The sequence below is a fragment of the Lissotriton vulgaris genome, chromosome 8 (genome assembly GCF_964263255.1).
Source record: "Lissotriton vulgaris chromosome 8, aLisVul1.2, whole genome shotgun sequence".
Lineage (NCBI taxonomy): Eukaryota > Metazoa > Chordata > Amphibia > Caudata > Salamandridae > Lissotriton > Lissotriton vulgaris.
Window position 1 is genome coordinate 841,019,923 of NC_141696.1, and position 21,429 is coordinate 841,041,351.

Genomic DNA, 21,429 nt, shown 5'->3' on the forward strand with positions numbered 1-21,429 from the left:
TGTCTTTCCACTGGAGCATTAGTTCCTGGTAGACATAATGCAAACTAGACCATCAGGCCAATGTTCTTAAATGTAATATTTTGAGTTTGGAAATGAGTGAATATTTCCACCCACTGATCCTCTGCAGTCTTTTTCTGGTCATTCCAAGCGGCGAGTCTATCTGCTGTGTATTTTCGTACACAGGTGATTTCATCAAAAAGCTCCATTTAATCCATCTCAAATCTGCTTGATACAGATTGTACAAATAACAGAGACATTTCAACATTATCCTAAACAGCATCAAGAAGGATCCAGGAAAAAGAGTTCAAGTCAGAAAAAAATGCCCCCCACTATTCCAAGTAATCAATACTGCTACTGTAGAAAGCACATACAGAGTTACAGATTTTTGTTTCTGATGAGAGCCCTTGTTCTTTGAGGGATTTAAGAAGCCCCTTCACCCTAAGGCCAATGAAGCAGGCATCTCTACTGTCCTTCAATTTCCCTATTAATTGTGTAATTTGTCTTGCAATATCTATGGCATGTGCATGCTGCTTTTCCATCTTTTTAATTGTGTCACTTAAAAGGTGTCACTAAAAAGAGCCAGTTGGTTGTGCAAAACCAGAGCCAGATTTCAGCAAGAGGGTTTTCGAAAAACATGTCAATTTCCTTGGGAAAAAATACAAACGTAGGGCTGGGAACGGTTTTAGCACCCTGTCAACTGCAGGCTTTAGGGAAAGCCAGCGAGTGTTGCTAGTACTTAGGAGTCGTTGATAATCTATATAAAAAAAACTCACATAATTCTTTCAGTTGTTCAGTTTGGACAGTGTAAATGTGGAAATATTTATACAATTTTAACACAAAAGATTCTATGTCCATTGGCAGCCCATCAGCAGTGGTTTGAACTGCATTATGGACAATGTGTGCTGCACAACCTATCCCAGGTACTTTAGTATGAGGAATAGCTTCCTTAAGCTTGCAGAAAACATTGTTTTTTCTGGCTCTAACCTTTACCCCAAAGTTTGTATTAGTATTATCTGCACAAAACCCAAGTACTTTTTCCAGCAAATTACACTTTTGAAGGGCATGGTACAGTTGTTCAAAGAGTATTGCAGATGTTTCACCCGGAACGGAGGTAAACTCTAAAATTTTCCACTTAACACCCTCAAAATACTTGAAATACCTAACCACAATTGGTATCAATTTAACTTCTTTCCTATTGGAAGCATCAATAGACACAGATATACGAGCAATGCTACTCAAGTCAGAATTAAGGTCAATCATCGCGAGAGGAGCCAGTACTTTTGTAAGCAAGGCTTCAGTCTTGGTGCGAGCACAGCAAAACTTTTCATCATACAGTTTCCGAATCAATGCTGATGTACAGTCCATTGACCAAAAGCTGTGGTTATGTTTAGCAAGATGATATGCTAATGTACCTTCAGCAGCGGCCCTACTGAATTCAGCATGTCCAGGGTATGCCTTACCCAAAAAAGTGTTAATGTTGTTGTTGCTGCTTGACGATTCGACCCAGAACTTGCATTTTTTTGTCTGTATCTGCTCCTTTATATTAGACTTTCCACCATGGCCAATGGAGAATGTAGATTTGCAGATCTTGCAGAACACGTTGGCATTACTGTTCCTGAACTTGCTCAGAAAGGGGAAAGATCTTTGCATCTCCTTGCTGACAGAACACTGTCGCTTGCAATGGGGGAAGGGATTTTATTTTTATTAGGGTGCATCTGATTAACTATGGTCTTGGTTTTTATGAATCACATTGCATACCTTGTGAATGAAAACACAAGCAATGTTTTCAATATACCACGGATGAGAAGTTTTATCTTATGTTCTCATTTAAAAAAAGTATTTTCTTAACTAAAACCTGGACTATAGTTCATAAAACAGTCCTGCTCTTTTGGGTACCTCTGAAATTTTCGTGACACAGTCCCATACCATTAATCATGTTCCCATAAATTCTGTGTTTTCAGCTGATGTATGAACGCTGACTACTCCCAAACAACTCCTCACTCTCTCCTCTTTCTCTATGCACCAAATACCCCAGCTCTCTCCTTTGCCTATTCTGCTCTAGTCTCTTCCTCACAAACTTGCAACCACTCTCTGTTTTCCACTCCCCTCATATTCCTTTTCCCCTTCCCCATTCTACTCTTGTTACGGCTCCCGATGGTGCCGCAGGGGGTGCACAGAGTAACGCTTCCATATGCGTGAATCAGGCTACCTTCCGTTCTTACCTGCGTTCTGGCAAGAGGCTCTGTCATTGGTGGCCCGCGCTCAGGGAGGAGGACTCCTACAGTGCACCTCTGCGGTCCGCCAGGAGGAACGTGCGTGGAGACGTCAACCCGGAAACTCTCAAAAGAGGCTTCTGGGTTGCGATCAAGGCAGATTATTTTTCTTCAGGATCGTTGTACAGACATACTGTGAAGGAACAGTGTCTTCTGGTGCGGTAAGGTGGTGGGATTTAAATGCTGAAATTAGATAACTTAATCAGTTGGCACAATTAACCTTGGGCAGAACTAGCATTCTGAGTACCAGAAACTGTTTGGGTATTTATTCTATGGAGGTTGTTTTCTGCCTCTATGCTGCCTCTACCCACAATAATTCACGGAGCAACTTTTGAACAAACAATTTTGTTTCATTGTTAATATTTGCCTTTGGAGAAAACTCACTATACATTGCTGCTAACTGGGATTTGTTTGACTGGATAAGAAGTATTATTGCAGTGGGTAAGGAAATTATAGCAAGCTTCAATCAAATATGCCAAGAAGTTCTAGATACAAATGTAACCACTAGCTATGCTCAACACATAGATCAAAAATGCTAATTTGCTATGAAGAATATATATATGATTTTATTTATTTTCATCACTCATTTTTTTAAATATGTATCTTTCTTAGGTTCATCCATTAAATTCATTAAATTTTTTCTAGAATAGAAAGAATATACAATACCAATAAATATTAACAAGAAAAATAGACCACATATATATCCAAAAAATAGAAAACGATATATATCATCAAATTCATAAAACAGTCCAATAATTTGATCAAGTGAAGTTGAAAGTACAGTCGATGTATAGTCAATGGGGACTATGCATCAACCGAACTTTCAACTTCACTTGATCAAATTATTGGACTGTTTTATGAATTTGATGATATATCGTTTTCCAATGATATATCATCGAACGTATGTACGGTTGATGGAAGGGACTTAGTTTCAGAGAATAAACACAGCTGATCCATCCGCAGCCTCCACTCACGTACCTCACGGTCCAAGACACCACCACTACCACCACCACCACCAGTGCGGGCCACTCCGCAGAGCTGCCGAGCAGATGTTCCCTCCCTGCCCGTGATGGAGTCGGATCACAGTTCAGCACCCCAAAATGTTCCACGCCAGGCTGTTGTCACTCCAACCAGCCAAACTGCAGCACGGCAGCACATCAGGCAGAGGGCTGTGCCCCCGGGTCGGGCTGCTGCAAGACCAGTCGATCTGTCCAAAGGGTACGGAGTTGTGGAGACCCGGATGCTGCGTGTCCAGCGCCTGCAGGGGAGACGCATGGGTGCCATGAAACTCTCCATGACCAAACTTTGCAACAAACTAGGAAACATGACTGACGCTGTGCGTGAGCACACCACTGCCGTAGCTGCCGGCAACAATGAAATCAAGCTTTGCCTGCAAGAACTGACACATGCCGTAGTCGCAGGCAAACAAAGTGAGCGCCGGCGTCACAGGTAGATCATGCTGGCTGTGAATTCAACTAACATGGCCATTAATAAGCTGTGCAACAGCACGGCTGTGCTGTCCCGCAGGTCCGTGTCCCTGCAAGTGGACCTAGGTCATTATTGTGGGTATGTGGCAAAGGCCCTTGAGAGGGTGACCACTGCAGTGGAGCAACTGCAGCCTGGGTCAGCCAGTGTCAGCAGTCTGGGAGTGGAAGAGGGGAGTGAGGCAGCCTCCAGTGTCAGCAGCGTCTCCCTGTCGGAGACCAGTGGGAGGAGGCGCAGTGGGCGCAATGCAACTGCCACAGACTCCCATTGTGGAGAAGCCGAGGAGACACAGGACAAGAGACTGGGGGTACGCGGCAAACGGAAGTGTACATGTGGCAAAGTCACACTGTCCTTGGTGACGTAACCATGGCCAGACTAAAGTGCCGCACACATCACACGTTCTGAGAAGGGACAATTTAAGTTAGACTTCAACTGCAGCAGCAGCATGTTTGTGTTACGTATATCTGCACCAGTCACGTGTCCATGCCCATTAAACCCTTGCAAATCTGATCCTGTTGTCAAGTCACTCTCTTACCTGTCTCAGAAATGATTCCGTGTGATGTATGTCCGCCTCCGTTGCCCTTCAGCTGTGTTGGGCACATGCGCCTGTCGATGTTGGGGGGGTGGTTGCTGTGCACGTAGTTCATCCTCTCCGTCCACCTCTATGGGTATCCCCCTACGTGTGGCGATGTTGTGCAGGATGGCACACACAGCAATGATCTGGCAGCAGGTCACTGGGTCGTACTCCAAGGCACCTCCAGTCTTGTGCAGTATTCGGAAGCGGCTCTTGAGGATGCCGAATGTACGCTCAACCACATTCCTAGTGCTGATGTGTGCTCTGTTGTAGCGCTGCTCTTGCAGTGTAGCTGGGTTGAGGTAGGGAGTGAGGAGATATTCACGCAATGCATATGCGCTGTCACCTGCAGGATGGGGAGAGAATGGTAATCAGCATGAATGAAAATATACATGTGGGGATGGAGTGGATGGAGAGTAAGATGATGCATCTATATGTACCTAGTAGGTGTCCCTCTCCAAATTCACCGTTGATCAGGCGCCTGTGGAGGCCACAGTGACTGAATATGTAGGCGTCGTGTGTGCTCCCGGGGAATTGGGCTACAAGGTCCGTAATGATGTACTTGGCATTGCACACCACCTGCACATTGATAGAATGATATGACTTCCGGTTGCGGAATATATATTCGGTGGCTGATGGAGTACAGATGGGGACATGCGTGCAGTCAACACACCCTATGACATGGGGGAATTGTGCCACCTGGTAGAATTCCCGTTTGGTGCGGGTCAGCTGCTGGGGGGTTGTGGGGAAGGTGATGTGGCAATTTATTAATGTCAGCATGGCCTCTAGGAACCGGTGGAAGAAGCGTGATAAAGCACTTTGCGACACGCCTCCAGTCTCAGCTATTACCCCCTGGAAGCTTCCAGACGCAAGCAGGTGCAGGCAGCATAGGACCTGCACATGGGCTGGTATGGCGTTGGTCCTACGGGTCTCGTGCTGCAGTAATGGTTCCAGGTCTGCTATTAGGCGCATTATCATGGCACGGTTGAGTCTATACTTGTCGTACACCTGTTCCTCGGTCTGCACCAGCAAAGTGATGTGCACCCTGAAGATCCTGTCCTGGATCATCCTCCTGCGCTGGGCCTGGGCGTTGATCCTCCTCCTCCTAGCAAGCACGTAGAGGGCAGCCATTTTGGTTGACATGTGGGGTTTCCCAGGGCATTTATGAAGGGTTACTGATTGTCAGCACCTGCTGATGGGGTTTTAATTTTTTTTTCTGTCCTTCAGTTTACTTTACCTTCTGATTGTGATTCCCCTTATTTTGCTCATGCTAAATAGCAATTTTAGGGATTTTCGGTATTAGCGACTTTTCATGCATACCATTGCGATTCGTTAATAGCGATTCGGTATTTCCGAAGTCAGCTTTGGGGTTCGGTAATTCCGATTGTCTGTTTTGCGATTTGGTAATTTACCGTGGTTTTTTTTTAGCGATTCTTTGTTTTTTACCGATTTATTGTTTGATGCATAGCATTTTCTGGTTTTGCGTTCGATATCGGCCTGTTTTACCGTTTCGGTGTTTTACCGGAAGGTATTTTCGTTGATGCATCTGCCAGTATGTCAGTATATGGCTGGCTCTCTTGGTGACTCTATGGGGCTCTAAACGTGTATGTAAAGGATTGTAAGGATTGCTTACTGGCTGTGTTAGTGAGTATTGCGGTATCTAATTATGTATGCAACTGGCTCCATTACTGCAGGATACATACGTGGTGTGTGTGTTTGAGTGAATGTTTAAGTGCCTCTGTCACTGTCTGACTGGGTGTATTAGTGACTGAATCATTTTGTACATAGGTCTATGAGTTGCAGTATGGGTGGGAGACTGGATGTATAACTGGGCATATGGGTCTGTAAGTGCTTATATAACTCACTGAAACGTCAAAGTACATGTTGTATCTTTTGAGCACATTGCTCCCTGCCCTATGGCCTACCTTAGGGGTGACTCTTATGTTTGAGAAGAGGAGTTTAGGCTTGTGAAGGGCTTTTAAATACCAAGTCAGCAGTACAACTATACATACAGGCTCTTGTCTGGATGAGTGACCTGGTAGTGTCAGTTCTTCAGTACATATCTTAATGAGTGTATTAGTCCCTCTGTTGGTGTGTCATTGGAAATGTAAGTAACTAATTCACCATATGACTGACTCTCTTAGTAACTCTATGGGTCTGCAAATGTGTATGTAAGTGGCTGCATGGATTGCTTGATTGCTGTCTTAGTGAGTATTGGGGTATATAAACTACTAGATGCGTAAATGTTGTGTGTGTGAATGTTTAGGTGCCTCTGTCACTGTCTGACTGGGTGTATTGGTGGCTCTATCCTTTTTTACATAGGTATGTGAGTTGCAGTATGGGTGGAAGACTATATGTATAACTGGGCATGTGGGTCTGTAAGGGTGCATGTAACTCAGTGAAATTTCAAAGTACATATCTTATTTTTTAGGCACGTAGCCCTGCCTTATGGCCTACCAACAGTCTACCTTAGGGGTGACATATATGTAGTAGAAGAGGTATTTAAGGCTTGCCAAGGGGTTTTAAATGCCAAGTTGGTCTTGCAGTAAAACTGAACACACAGGCCTTGCAGAAGCATGCCCGAAACCTGTTTAAAGGGCTACTTGTCTGTATGGGTGACTTGACAGTGTCAGTTCTTGCGTACATATCTGAATGAGTGTCTCCATCCCTCTGTTAGTGTGTCATTGGCTGAGTAACTATGTTGGTATATGACTGGCTCTCTTAGTGACTCTATGGGTCTGTAAATGTGTATGGGAGGGGCTGTATGGATTGCTTAGTGGCTGTGTTAGTGAGTAATGGGGTATGTAACTGTGTGTACAACTGACTCCATTACTGCTGGGTACATACGTGCTGTGTGTATGTGTGAGAGTGAATGTTTACATACCTCTGTCACTGTCTGACTGGGTGCATTAGTGGTTCTATCCTTTTGTACAAAGGTATGTGAGTTGTGGTATGGGTAAGAGACTGGATCTATAACTGAGCATATGGATCTGTAAGTGCCCATGAAACTCACTAAAACCTCAAACTACATGTCTTACCTTTTAAGCACACACCACCCTACCTTATGTTCTACCTATGGCCTACTTTACAGGTGACTTATATGTAGTAAAAAGGGAGTTTAAGGCTTGGCGAAGTTGTCTTTAATGCCAATTCAACCTGGCCGTAAAACTGCACATGCAGGCTCTGAAGTAGAAGGTTTGAGACTTGTTTAAAGAGCTATTTGTCTGGATGGGTGATTTTGTTGTGTCAGTACTTGAGTACATATCTGAATTAGCCTATCAGTTCCCCTTTCAGTTCGTGACTGAATGCATAAGTAACTATATAGGTATATGATGGCTGTCTTAGTAACTCTACGGGTCTGTAAACGGTATGCTAGTGGTTGTGTATACAGCTTACTGGCTGTGTTAGTGAATAATGGGGTATGCAAATGTCTGTGCAAGTAGCTCTGTTAGTGCTGGATACATAACTGCTGTATGGGTGAATGAATGGGTGTGTAAGGGCCTCTGTCTCTGTCTGACTGGGTATTTAACTGCCTCTATGCTTTTGTAAAAATGTTTATGAGTTGCAGCATGGGTGGGAGACTGCATGTTTCACTGGTAACATGGGTCTGTTAGTGTGCATGTAACTCACTGTATCTTAAAGGTACATGTCTTACCTTTTAAGCTTCATCATCCTGCCCGATGGAGTACCTACAGCCTACCTTGGGGGTGACTTATATGTAGTAAAAGGAGAGTTTAAGGCCCAACAAGGCATTTTAAATGACAAGTCGACATGACGGTAAAACTGAACACATGGACTCTGCAGTAGAAGGCCCCAGAAATGTTTAAATGGCTGCTTCTCTGGATGGGTGACTTGGCTGTATCAGTACTTGAATACATATCAGAGTCAGTGTTTAACTCCTTCTGTAGTAGTGTCATTGGATGTGTAAGTGACTATGTAGGATTGTCACTACCTGGCTTAGTATCCTTATGGTTCTGTGTATGTAACTGGCTGTATGGATTACTGACTAACTGAATTAGTGAGTACAAGGGAATTTAACTGTCTGTCCAACTGGTTCAGTTACTGGTCAATATATAAGTGATGCATGGGTGTATGAGCCAATTTGTAAGTACCTCAATCACAGACCAACTGGTTTTGTGAGTGCCTCCATGCTTTCTAAGTAAGTATGTGACTAACAGTTTAGCTGCTAAACTGCGTGTATGCCAGGTCATATGGGTCTGTAAGTGTGCATGTAACTCACTGTATCTTAAAGGTACATTTTACCTTTTAAGCACATATCGTCCTGCCTTATAGGCTAAAAACTGCCTACCTTGGGGTTGACATATGTACTAAAAAGAGAATTGAAGGATCAGCAAGACATTTTAAATGCCAAGTCTGCATGACAGTAAAATTGTACACATAGACTCAGCAGTAGAAGGCCCCAGGCATATTTAAAGGGCTACTTCTCTAGATTGGTGACTTGGTTGTATCTGTAATTGAGTACATATCTGAGTGACTGTATCAGTCCTTCTTTGTATGTGTCACTATATGTGTAAGTAACTGTGCCTGTATAGGACAGCCTCTCTTACCAAATCTATGGTTTCTAAGTGTGTATATAAGTGCCTGCATAGTTTCCTAATTGTCTCAGTAGTAAATGTTGAGTTTTGTAACTGTGTGTGACACAAGCTCACTTTCTGCTGAATAGATAAGTGCTGTAAGGGTGTGTTAGTGAACGTGTAAGTGCTTGTGTCACTGCACTGTCAGACTGGGTGTGTGAGTGCCTCTAGGATTTTGTAAACAGGTGTTTTAGTCACAGTATGGGCTAGATACTGGTTGTATAACTGGGTGTTTGGGTTTCTAAGTTTGCATGTGATTCACTGAAATTTACAAGTACACGGGTCACCTTTTAACCACATAGCACCCTACCCTATACCCTACCTACGGCCTACCTTAGGACATATATTTAGTAGAAGGGAGTTTTAAATGCTAACTTTTCCTGGCAGTAAAACTGCATACACACCCTCTGCAGTATCAAGCCTGAGACATGTTTAAAGGCTTACTTGTCTGGATGGGTGACTTTGTTGCATCAGTACTTGACTGTCTATCTGAGTGAGTGTATCAGTCAATCTGTGTTTGTGTCATTGGATATCTAACTAACTCTATAGGTATAAGAGTGTCTCTCTTAGTAACTCTATGGGCCTCTGAATGTATTAGCAAGTGGTGTATGGATTGCCTACTGGCTTTGATAGTAAGTGTTGGGGTATGTAACTGTGTGTGCAACTGGCTTAGTTACTGCTGGATATATAAGTGCTGTGTGGTTGTGTAAGTGGTTGTGTAAGTGAATGTGTAAGTAGCTGTGTCGCTGACTGACTGGGTGTGTGACTGGCTCTACATTTTTAAAATATGTATGTTATTCGCAGTATGGGTGACAGACTGCACACACAGGCTCTGAAGCAGCAGGCCTGAGACATATGTAAAGGGCTACCTGTCTGCATGGGTGACTTGGAGTATCAGTACTTCAGTTCATATCTAAATAAGTGTATCAGTTCCTCTCTGGGTGTGTCACTGGATGTATAAGTAAGTATGTCGCTGTGTGACTGGCTCTCTTAGTAACTCTATGGTTATGTTAATGTACATGTAAACGGCTGTATAGATTGCTTACTGTCTATCAGTGCTTGTTGTGGTATGTGACTGTGTGTATACCTGGCTCTGTTAGTGCTGGATACATAACTGCTGTGTAGATGTATGACTGAATGTGTAGGTGCCTCAGTCACCATGTGACTGGATGTGTGAGTGACTGTATGGTTTTGTAAACAGATATCTCAGTGAGTGCATAGATAGATGAGTGGATGTATAATTGAGTATATTGATATGTAAGTGTGTTTCTAAATCACTGAAATTTCAAACTACATGTTTTCCCTTTTAAACACATACCTTCCCGTCCTATTGCCTACATACAGCTTATATTAGAGGTGATTTATATGTAATAAAACGAAAGCTTAACACCTGGCATGGCGTTAGGAATCCATTGACAATGTACAAGGGGGAGCAATGGCACACCTGTTGCTCGACGTTTTTTCCAGTTTGGGGGAGAAAGAATCCATTTATGCGTGCAGACTGGTTTACATGCCTTGCCTCGGTGCATGTGCATGAAATCAAATCGAAACCTTTGCAGCAGAGCTCTGATGCAGAACCAATCGCACAGCTTCTAGAGAGCACATCACATCCTTATTTTAATTAAACTTTGTTTTATTCAGTTGTTTTTCTCCACATGTAATCACACTTGTCTTGTTTAAACACGATGAAAACAGTCCAAATGTTCTTTTTAGCTTCACATAAAATAGTTGTGCCAATCCAGGCTTCGTACTACTTCACGTTAAGAACATATAATTTATGGCAGCAGCTACAATCATATTCCCAATGCATTTCGGGCCCCTTTATTTTGGCCCTTCGTCAGGGGAGCTGTTTAGATTAAAAAAGATAAGAGAAACCCCATATTAGTTCTCCATACAACAACGCTATCATGAATATTCCACAAATCATTTAAACATTGTGAATTGTCAGTTTTCCTGATTTTACACGATAAATAATAAACTAACCCCTAACCCCCAGTGTTTATTCTTTAAACATGCATGGTTTACCGAACGCGATGACCTCCCCTACTCCTTCCTCGATGTAAAACCTGCCCATATGATCGCGTTACTAAGTAAACACTCAACACCCCATCTGTTATAGAGAAACGTGTATCAGACACCCTTGGTTTCTACAAATCAATACTTTCCTCAAATCCTTTTGCCTCGCGCTCCTCCTATCCCTTCATCCAACAATTGCATTACCCCAGGTCTTCAAAAAAGCTCAGTCCTACCTGCTTCTCAACATTATCGGCACACCGTCAGTGCTACAGCATTTGTCACGCTCTTAAACAACTCTGAGGCTGCTAGCTGCGCTATTTAAACATTTAGATTCGCGCCACTATCTTCAATTTAGTTAATCTCCTCAGCTGGATTGCATCTAATTCAGTGTCATGCACCTGTGCCTCTATCCAATGGCCTGACTTTCCTTCCTTTATTCTCTCCAAAACTACACCTCCCATAATCCTCTATCCCTTTACAACACCATGTAAACTTTGGAAAAAATATATGAACATTCAGATGCAAATTAACCCTAGCAGACAGTAAAAATAAATGTGAAAATAAAACTAAAAATGCTGAACTCCAGTGATGAAAAGTGTACATGACTAAAGTGAAGGCAAAACGAGGTTGCTGAATAGATGGTAAATGCATATTCATTGTGGTTGCAAGTAAAAACAATCGTTCAAATAGTTAATATGTTGTCATATGGTGAAACAACTTTGTATAGGCACATTTATCAGTCTCTTGTAATCGTCCATAAATGATGACGGTTTCCATCGTGAAAATGTAGCTTTTCATTGTTGTTAATCTGATTTCCTGCGGGTGCACACTGCTTGTGCGGCAAGCAAATCATTGACAATGTACAAGGGGGAGCAATGGCACACCTGTTGCTCGACGTTTTTTCCAGTTTGGGGGAGAAATGTGCCTATACAAAGTTGTTTCACTATATGACAACATATTAACTATTTGAACGATTGTTTTTACTTGCAACCACAATGAATATGCATTTACCATCTATTCAGCAACCTCGTTTTGCCTTCACATTAGTCATGTACACTTTTCATCACTGGAGTTCAGCCTTTTTAGTTTTATTTTCACATTTATTTTTACTGTCTGCTTGGGTTAATTTGCATCTGAATGTTCATATATTTTTTCCAAAGTTTACATGGTGTTGTAAATGGATAGAGGATTATGGGAGGTGTAGTTTTGGAGAGAATAAAGTAAGGAAAGTCAGGCCATTGGATAGAGGCACGGGTGCATGACACTGAATTAGATGCAATCCAGCTGAGGAGATTAACTAAATTGAAGATGAATATATATGAATATGATTATAGCTGCTGCCATAAATTATATGTTCTTAACGTGAAGTAGTACGAAGCCTGGATTGGCACAACTATTTTATGTGAAGCTAAAAAGAACATTTGGACTGTTTTCATCGTGTTTAAACAAGACAAGTGTGATTACATGTGGAGAAAAACAACTGAATAAAACAAACTTTAATTAAAATAAGGATGTGATGTGCTCTCTAGAAGCTGTGCGATTGGTTCTGCATCAGAGCTCTGCTGCAAAGGTTTCGATTTGATTTCATGCACATGCACCGAGGCAAGGCATGTAAACCAGTCTGCACGCATAAATGGATTCTTTCTCCCCCAAACTGGAAAAAACGTCGAGCAACAGGTGTGCCATTGCTCCCCCTTGTACATTGTCAATGATTTGCTTGCCGCACAAGCAGTGTGCACCCGCAGGAAATCAGATTAACAACAATGAAAAGCTACATTTTCACGATGGAAACCGTCATCATTTATGGACGATTACAAGAGACTGATAAATGTGCCTATACAAAGTTGTTTCACCATATGACAACATATTAACTATTTGAACGATTGTTTTTACTTGCAACCACAATGAATATGCATTTACCATCTATTCAGCAACCTCGTTTTGCCTTCACTTTAGTCATGTACACTTTTCATCACTGGAGTTCAGCATTTTTAGTTTTATTTTCACATTTATTTTTACCGTCTGCTAGGGTTAATTTGCATCTGAATGTTCATATATTTTTTCCAAAGTTTACATGGTGTTGTAAAGGGATAGAGGATTATGGGAGGTGTAGTTTTGGAGAGAATAAAGGAAGGAAAGTCAGGCCATTGGATAGAGGCACGGGTGCATGACACTGAATTAGATGCAATCCAGCTGAGGAGATTAACTAAATTGAAGATAGTGGCGCGAATCTAAATGTTTAAATAGCGCAGCTAGCAGCCTCAGAGTTGTTTAAGAGCGTGACAAATGCTGTAGCACTGATGGTGTGCCGATAATGTTGAGAAGCAGGTAGGACTGAGCTTTTTTGAAGACCTAGGGTAATGCAATTGTTGGATGAAGGGATAGGAGGAGCGCGAGGCAAAAGGATTTGAGGAAAGTATTGATTTGTAGAAACCAAGGGTGTCTGATACACGTTTCTCTATAACAGATGGGGTGTTGAGTGTTTACTTAGTAACGCAATCATATGGGCAGGTTTTACATCGAGGAAGGAGTAGGGGAGGTCATCGCGTTCGGTAAACCATGCATGTTTATAGAATAAACACTGAGGGTTAGGGGTTAGTTTATTATTTATCGGGTAAAATCAGGAAAACTGACAATTCACAATGTTTAAATGATTTGTGGAATATTCATGATAGCGTTGTTGTATGGAGAACTAATATGGGGTTTCTCTTATCTTTTTTAATCTAAACAGCTCCCCTGACGAAGGGCCAAAATAAAGGGGCCCGAAATGCATTGGGAATATGATTATAGCTGCTGCCATAAATTATATGTTCTTAACGTGAAGTAGTACGAAGCCTGGATTGGCACAACTATTTTATGTGAAGCTAAAAAGAACATTTGGACTGTTTTCATCGTGTTTAAACAAGACAAGTGTAATTACATGTGGAGAAAAACAACTGAATAAAACAAAGTTTAATTAAAATAAGGATGTGATGTGCTCTCTAGAAGCTGTGCGATTGGTTCTGCATCAGAGCTCTGCTGCAAAGGTTTCGATTTGATTTCATGCACATGCACCGAGGCAAGGCATGTAAACCAGTCTGCACGCATAAATGGATTCTTTCTCCCCCAAACTGGAAAAAACGTCGAGCAACAGGTGTGCCATTGCTCCCCCTTGTACATTGTCAATGATTTGCTTGCCGCACAAGCAGTGTGCACCCGCAGGAAATCAGATTAACAACAATGAAAAGCTACATTTTCACGATGGAAACCGTCATCATTTATGGACGATTACAATAGACTGATAAATGTGCCTATACAAAGTTGTTTCACCATATGACAACATATTAACTATTTGAACAACGATTGTTTTTACTTGCAACCACAATGAATATGCATTTACCATCTATTCAGCAACCTCGTTTTGCCTTCACATTAGTCATGTACACTTTTCATCACTGGAGTTCAGCATTTTTAGTTTTATTTTCACATTTATTTTTACTGTCTGCTTGGGTTAATTTGCATCTGAATGTTCATATATTTTTTCCAAAGTTTACATGGTGTTGTAAATGGATAGAGGATTATGGGAGGTTTAGTTTTGGAGAGAATAAAGGAAGGAAAGTCAGGCCATTGGATAGAGGCACAGGTGCATGACACTGAATTAGATGCAATCCAGCTGAGGAGATTAACTAAATTGAAGATAGTGGTGCAAATCTAAATGTTTAAATAGCGCAGCTAGCAGCCTCAGAGTTGTTTAAGAGCGTGACAAATGCTGTAGCACTGACGGTGTGCCAATAATGTTGAGAAGCAGGTAGGGCTGAGCTTTTTTGAAGACCTGGGGTAATGCAATTGTTGGATCAAGGGATAGGAGGGGCGCGAGGCAAAAGGATTTGAGGAAAGTATTGATTTGTAGAAACCAAGGGTGTCTGATACACGTTTCTCTATAACAGATGGGGTGTTGAGTGTTTACTTAGTAACGCGATCTTATGGGCAGGTTTTACATCGAGGAAGGAGTAGGGGAGGTCATCGCGTTCGGTAAACCATGCATGTTTATAGAATAAACACTGAGGGTTAGGGGTTAGTTTATTATTTATCGGGTAAAATCAGGAAAACTGACAATTCACAATGTTTAAATGATTTGTGGAATATTCATGATAGCGTTGTTGTATGGAGAACTAATATGGGGTTTCTCTTATCTTTTTTAATCTAAACAGCTCCCCTGACGAAGGGCCAAAATAAAGGGGCCCAAAATGCATTGGGAATATGATTGTAGCTGCTGCCATAAATTATATGTTCTTAACGTGAAGTAGTACGAAGCCTGGATTGGCACAACTATTTTATGTGAAGCTAAAAAGAACATTTGGACTGTTTTCATCGTGTTTAAACAAGACAAGTGTGATTACATGTGGAGAAAAACAACTGAATAAAACAAACTTTGATTAAAATAAGGATGTGATGTGCTCTCTAGAAGCTGTGCGATTGGTTCTGCATCAGAGCTCTGCTGCAAAGGTTTCGATTTGATTTCATGCACATGCACCGAGGCAAGGCATGTAAACCAGTCTGCACGCATAAATGGATTCTTTCTCCCCCAAACTGGAAAAAACGTCGAGCAACAGGTGTGCCATTGCTCCCCCTTGTACATTGTCAATGATTTGCTTGCCGCACAAGCAGTGTGCACCCGCAGGAAATCAGATTAACAACAATGAAAAGCTACATTTTCACGATGGAAACCGTCATCATTTATGGACGATTACAAGAGACTGATAAATGTGCCTATACAAAGTTGTTTCACCATATGACAACATATTAACTATTTGAACGATTGTTTTTACTTGCAACCACAATGAATATGCATTTACCATCTATTCAGCAACCTCGTTTTGCCTTCACTTTAGTCATGTACACTTTTCATCACTGGAGTTCAGCATTTTTAGTTTTATTTTCACATTTATTTTTACCGTCTGCTAGGGTTAATTTGCATCTGAATGTTCATATATTTTTTCCAAAGTTTACATGGTGTTGTAAAGGGATAGAGGATTATGGGAGGTGTAGTTTTGGAGAAAATAAAGGAAGGAAAGTCAGGCCATTGGATAGAGGCACGGGTGCATGACACTGAATTAGATGCAATCCAGCTGAGGAGATTAACTAAATTGAAGATAGTGGCGCGAATCTAAATGTTTAAATAGCGCAGCTAGCAGCCTCAGAGTTGTTTAAGAGCGTGACAAATGCTGTAGCACTGACGGTGTGCCGATAATGTTGAGAAGCAGGTAGGACTGAGCTTTTTTGAAGACCTAGGGTAATGCAATTGTTGGATGAAGGGATAGGAGGAGCGCGAGGCAAAAGGATTTGAGGAAAGTATTGATTTGTAGAAACCAAGGGTGTCTGATACACGTTTCTCTATAACAGATGGGGTGTTGAGTGTTTACTTAGTAACGCAATCATATGGGCAGGTTTTACATCGAGGAAGGAGTAGGGGAGGTCATCGCGTTCGGTAAACCATGCATGTTTATAGAATAAACACTGAGGGTTAGGGGTTAGTTTATTATTTATCGGGTAAAATCAGGAAAACTGACAATTCACAATGTTTAAATGATTTGTGGAATATTCATGATAGCGTTGTTGTATGGAGAACTAATATGGGGTTTCTCTTATCTTTTTTAATCTAAACAGCTCCCCTGACGAAGGGCCAAAATAAAGGGGCCCGAAATGCATTGGGAATATGATTATAGCTGCTGCCATAAATTATATGTTCTTAACGTGAAGTAGTACGAAGCCTGGATTGGCACAACTATTTTATGTGAAGCTAAAAAGAACATTTGGACTGTTTTCATCGTGTTTAAACAAGACAAGTGTAATTACATGTGGAGAAAAACAACTGAATAAAACAAAGTTTAATTAAAATAAGGATGTGATGTGCTCTCTAGAAGCTGTGCGATTGGTTCTGCATCAGAGCTCTGCTGCAAAGGTTTCGATTTGATTTCATGCACATGCACCGAGGCAAGGCATGTAAACCAGTCTGCACGCATAAATGGATTCTTTCTCCCCCAAACTGGAAAAAACGTCGAGCAACAGGTGTGCCATTGCTCCCCCTTGTACATTGTCAATGATTTGCTTGCCGCACAAGCAGTGTGCACCCGCAGGAAATCAGATTAACAACAATGAAGAGCTACATTTTCACGATGGAAACCGTCATCATTTATGGACGATTACAAGAGACTGATAAATGTGCCTATACAAAGTTGTTTCACCATATGACAACATATTAACTATTTGAACAACGATTGTTTTTACTTGCAACCACAATGAATATGCATTTACCATCTATTCAGCAACCTCGTTTTGCCTTCACATTAGTCATGTACACTTTTCATCACTGGAGTTCAGCATTTTTAGTTTTATTTTCACATTTATTTTTACTGTCTGCTTGGGTTAATTTGCACCTGAATGTTCATATATTTTTTCCAAAGTTTACATGGTGTTGTAAATGGATAGAGGATTATGGGAGGTGTAGTTTTGGAGAGAATAAAGGAAGGAAAGTCAGGCCATTGGATAGAGGCACAGGTGCATGACACTGAATTAGATGCAATCCAGCTGAGGAGATTAACTAAATTGAAGATAGTGGCGCAAATCTAAATGTTTAAATAGCGCAACTAGCAGCCTCAGAGTTGTTTAAGAGCGTGACAAATGCTGTAGCACTGACGGTGTGCCGATAATGTTGAGAAGCAGGTAGGACTGAGCTTTTTTGAAGACCTGGGGTAATGCAATTGTTGGATCAAGGGATAGGAGGAGCGCGAGGCAAAAGGATTTGAGGAAAGTATTGATTTGTAGAAACCAAGGGTGTCTGATACACATTTCTCTATAACAGATGGGGTGTTGAGTGTTTACTTAGTAACGCGATCATATGGGCAGGTTTTACATCGAGGAAGGAGTAGGGGAGGTCATCGCGTTCGGTAAACCATGCATGTTTATAGAATAAACACTGAGGGTTAGGGGTTAGTTTATTATTTATCGGGTAAAATCAGGAAAACTGACAATTCACAATGTTTAAATGATTTGTCGAATATTCATGATAGCGTTGTTGTATGGAGAACTAATATGGGGTTTCTCTTATCTTTTTTAATCTAAACAGCTCCCCTGACGAAGGGCCAAAATAAAGGGGCCCAAAATGCATTGGGAATATGATTGTAGCTGCTGCCATAAATTATATGTTCTTAACGTGAAGTAGTACGAAGCCTGGATTGGCACAACTATTTTATGTGAAGCTAAAAAGAACATTTGGACTGTTTTCATCGTGTTTAAACAAGACAAGTGTGATTACATGTGGAGAAAAACAACTGAATAAAACAAACTTTGATTAAAATAAGGATGTGATGTGCTCTCTAGAAGCTGTGCGATTGGTTCTGCATCAGAGCTCTGCTGCAAAGGTTTCGATTTGATGGCGTTAGGAATGCCAGTTCAACATAGCATTGTAAACTATAGACACCGGTTCTAGACTAGCACACATCAGACATATTTGACAGCCTACTTAGCTGGGTTGCACAATCAGACCTACAATGCGTCTAGTACTATTTCATTTACAAGCCCTGGGCACAGCTACAGGTCTGAACTACAGGCTTACAAATAAATTAAATATACCAATTGTGGATAGGATAATGAATCCCTATCTAAGAGGCAAAAACATTCACTTGGCCACTATCTACCACAAATAAACTTTTCACTCACCTAATTCCAACTGAATGACTCAGTATGTAACTATATTTTTAGTGCCTGTTTCAAACGTGGTAGGAATCCGGTTTTGTTGCAGTTCTCCCAACGCATTTCAGCTCCTCACTTGAGCCTTGTTCACAGGAAAAGGTGATCACAGAAGTAAGTAATAACGTGCTTTATGCAAATTTCTCTAGCACATAGTAGTTTTGTAACACTACAGCTCCCAGCATGCTGTATAAATTATCACATTAGTTGTGCACTGGCAGCAAATCCTTATTCCAGGTTAAATGCCATCATCATGCTGCAGTCCCAGTGTTCACATTTAAACATGCCAGTAATAATGGGCAATGTACATAAAGGCAAAAATATAAATGTTCATTATGTCCTTCTTGCCACGAAAACAGAAGTTTGAATGCACACATGAGTTTCCAAAGACCAGAAAGGGGGCTTTTCATTCCTCTCCTCCCCACTTCTTGCCTTCAAAATGGTTAGTGTATGGATTGTGGGTCATAGCTATGTCTTATGGGCCAGAGATTGTGCTAGAAAGAGTGACACTGACAGGGACTCGGGTTTGCCTGATGTGGACATTACTTGGATTGGCCAGAGAGAGTTAAGGTGGCATCTTTTGCTTCCGTTGGTAAAAAGCATTGCGGATTGCCAACATCCAGACCTCTTAATTGTGCACTGTGGTGGCAATGACCTAGAAATACTTAATGGTGTAGGACTGGAAATCCTAATGAAGGATACCTTTGGTCTATTAATGACACTATTCCTCACACTGCTTTGGTGTACTCTAACATTTGCCAAAGGCAGAAATGTAAGTGCTCAAAGTCTGTTCACAGATAGATAAAGCCAGGAAATATGTTAATAAATCTGTTGTTGCATTCCCCAGAGACCATAATATGGGCTCCATCTACAACAACAATTTATGCTTTGCCATGGTGCATATATATAGAAGTGACAGGGTATATTTCTCAGAGAAAGGCAACAGGATATTCTTTAACAACTTGAAAGACTGCATCCTGTTTTACATGTAGTTATCGTCTACACACTCTAGCCACAAAGGCTCTTCAAAGAGCCACCCTTTTCCCAAACACTAATTAATTTTCAATGAAAATGTGTTTTTAAAATGTTTTGGGGGGGAGTCGCAAATCTATTGCGGATTTGCAAACCAGACGTGCACATTCAATACACAATAGAACATCTAGGATTCATGACTCTGTGTTTGACTGTGCATGTGGCAATGGCTTTGTGAGTTGCTGTGTGAGTGCCTCAGTGGATCTGAAAGTGGGTGAATGAGTCTTTGAGTGGGTGTGTGAGTGGATCCATAAGTCTCTGAGTGGGTGTGTTAGTACGTGCATTAGTATCTGAGTGGGTCTGTCAGTGGGTGCATGAGTCTGTGAGTGGAACTCTGAGTGGGTCTGTGAGTGGGTGCATCAGTGTCTCACTTGGTCTGTGATTGGGTGGGTTAGTGTCTGACTGGGTCTGTGAGTTTGTACATCAGTACCTGAATAGGTTTGAGATTGGGGGTGTGAGTGTCTGAGTGGGTCTGTGGGTGGGTGCGTGAGTGTCTGAGTGGGTCTGTGGGTAGGTGCGCGAGTCTCTGAATGGATCTGTTGGTGGGTGAATAAGTATTTGACTGGGTCTCTGAGTGGGTGCATGAGTGTCTGAGTGGGTCTGTGAGTGGACGCATGAGTTTCTGAGCGGGTCTGTCAGTAGGTGCATGAGTGAAAGTGCATCTGTGAGTGGGTGTGTCAGTGTATGAGTGGGTCTATGAGTGGGTGCATGAGTGTCTGAGTGGGTCTGTAAGTTGGTACATCAGTGTCTGAATGGGTTTGCCACTGGGTGTGTTAGTGCCTGAGTGGGTCTGTGAGTGGGTGCATGAAAATCTGAGTGGGTCTGTGAGTGGGTGCATGACTGTCTGGGTGGGGCTGTAAGTGTGTGCATCAGTGTCTCAGTGGGTCTGTGAGCTGGTATATTAGTTTGAGTTATAGTGTGAATGTATTTTTTAAAAACGTTTTGGCAAACATGCCAAATCCACTGCAATGATACACTGTGGGCTGCGCTGGGTTTCGTAACGGCTCTGCAAATTGTAGCACATAAACAAAAACAGTTTGGGCATTTTGATACTCACAAAGTTGTCCCTCAGAGACCCCTACAATGCACCCATGGGGTAAGGGTACCTCTACCCTGACCCCTTCTATAATTTACAAGCTCTATTTTTACCCCCAGGACCGTGTCCAAGTATGTAATATGGCGGCTGCAACTTTCTACACGTTTTGTTTCTTTAAAATGTTATGTTTTAACTGACATTTTTCCCTTTGATTTTTCCAAATTAATTACTAAGGTTTTTCTGTAATGTACAGTAGAATATCATTATTGTACCTAACTTTAACGTCACTTTAGCCTTTTTTTTTCAGTGAATTTCTATGTTTTTTTAAACATAAAGTTTATTCCATACGTTGTAGGGTTGGCCAAGCCCTGAGCCATACCCACTATGGGTGGCTAACCACCCTCTGTACATAGTCCCTTTTTTTAAAAATTACTTTCTTAAACCTGCTTCACTCTTGTGAGAGTCTCTATGGAGCCAGCATATCTGCCTTCTATTTTGCAAACCCTCTTTGAAGTAGTAGGGGCCATGCAGGCTCCAGAGAAACTCCCTCTGGATCGCAATGCCATATAAAATTATTTTTTTTCAAATGTAGCTCCAAGGGGGTCCCTCCTGACCTCCCCCACAAGGGCTAGGCAGTCAGGTTATCCCTACCCCCTTATACCTTAATTATTTTTCATTTTCAGGATGCAG